Genomic DNA, 1,808 nt, shown 5'->3' on the forward strand with positions numbered 1-1,808 from the left:
AACGTGTGGGGTTAATAACATGGGATTCTTTGTATTTGTGAGTTAAGACTGGGGTTAATAACATGGGATCCTTTGTATTTGTGAGTTAAGACTGGGGTTAATAACATGGGATTCTTTGTATTTGTGAGTTAAGACTGGGGTTAATAACATGGGATCCTTTGTATTTGTGAGTAACGTGTGGGGTTAATAACATGGGATTCTTTGTATTTGTGAGTTAAGACTGGGGTTAATAACATGGGATCCTTTGTATTTGTGAGTTAAGACTGGGGTTAATAACATGGGATTCTTTGTATTTGTGAGTTAAGACTGGGGTTAATAACATGGGATCCTTTGTATTTGTGAGTTAAGACTGGGGTTAATAACATGGGATTCTTTGTATTTGTGAGTTAAGACTGGGGTTAATAACATGGGATCCTTTGTATTTGTGAGTTAAGACTGGGGTTAATAACATGGGATTCTTTGTATTTGTGAGTTAAGACAAGCTAGGAAATATTTTAAGAAAACAAAAATTAAAATTATCATTGTCACTATTTTCGAAAAATAAAAATTTTTGAAAATTCTTTCGTCAGTTAATCGTGATTTTAGGAGAGACGTTGTTTAAATTTTTGGACACGCGAGAAGCTCGAAATACTCACGTAATTCTGTAAACTTGTTAGGATTTAAATTTTGATTTAATGACGAAATAATTTGTGTTTATAGCAAAGTTACTAAGCCTATCTGCCGCCGTCCCTAATTTAGAATTACTGACCATAGGAAATGTAGCCAATCAGCAGCACCCTACCACCCACCATACTCGTTAAGGGATTGACTGTAACCCTTATAACACACCAACAGCTTAAAGTGCGAGAAGTACTTTGTGGTATTGCACGGATTCGAACTAAGTTTGCCAACTCTGAAATCCAGAGTCTTACCACACGGCCAACTCGCGCCCTATTGTGAAAGAAAACAAAACCCTTGACGAAAATCTGAACGTGTACACACACGATGTTATTGATTGTGTAATACTTGTGTTAATAGTGTTATTGTATCTACAATGTTTTCGACGTGAGTTTTATGACTTTAGATACGACATGTCATCTTGGTTCTTCAACCCAAACCTTCAAACTATTTCCTCCCCTTTCTACCCCGATAACTGTTAAGTGTGTTTCCAGATCCCAGCATTCATGTCGTTTCTAAATCGCTCCAGTGTATTTACGTATGTTGACGGCGATGCCATGGTGACATTGATTGGAACCGAAGTTTTCGCAAGCTTTCAGTAGCATATGTAAGGTTATTTGTTGTTTTTTTTTTAAGTGTGACGTGGCAGGCTTTTATTCTTATCACGATATATTAAATTTAATCAAATTAATTTTAGTTAGATCATTTTTAGGGCAGTAATTATTATCAAGCGAAAACAACTATACAACTTTAATGATAGGTAAAATACGGTAATCTTGAGGGTTTATAGCACCAAAACTTAGGGGTTCGATCCTTGTTATGGGCACAACGAAGTTAGTTCATTTTGTAGCTTTGCACCTAAATATAGCAAATATAACAATGGCATAATACAGGTGTCTAGCAAACAATGGTTTCGTTATAAACGTTTCACTATCTTTTTATCTAGATTTAAGGCCCCGGCATGGCCAGGTGGTTAGGGAGCTCGACTCGCAATCTGAGGGTCGTGGGTTCGAATCCCCGTCACACCAAACATGCTCGACCTTTCAGCCATGGGGGCGTTATAATGTGACGGTCAATCCCACTATTCGTTGGTAAAATAGTAATCAAGAGTTGGCGGTGGGTGGTGATGACTAGCTGCCTTCCCTCTAGTC

General features: G+C 37.6%; 1 protein-coding gene across 1 annotated transcript in view; it reads left to right on the forward strand.

The window, feature by feature from the left end:
• Nucleotides 1–1,808, forward strand: part of LOC106459841 (kinesin-like protein KIF19) — a 33,989-nt gene that overhangs the window by 6,005 nt on the left and 26,176 nt on the right. The window lies entirely within an intron of this gene.

Source organism: Limulus polyphemus, unplaced genomic scaffold (assembly GCF_000517525.1).
Source record: "Limulus polyphemus unplaced genomic scaffold, Limulus_polyphemus-2.1.2 Scaffold667, whole genome shotgun sequence".
Taxonomy (NCBI): domain Eukaryota; kingdom Metazoa; phylum Arthropoda; class Merostomata; order Xiphosura; family Limulidae; genus Limulus; species Limulus polyphemus.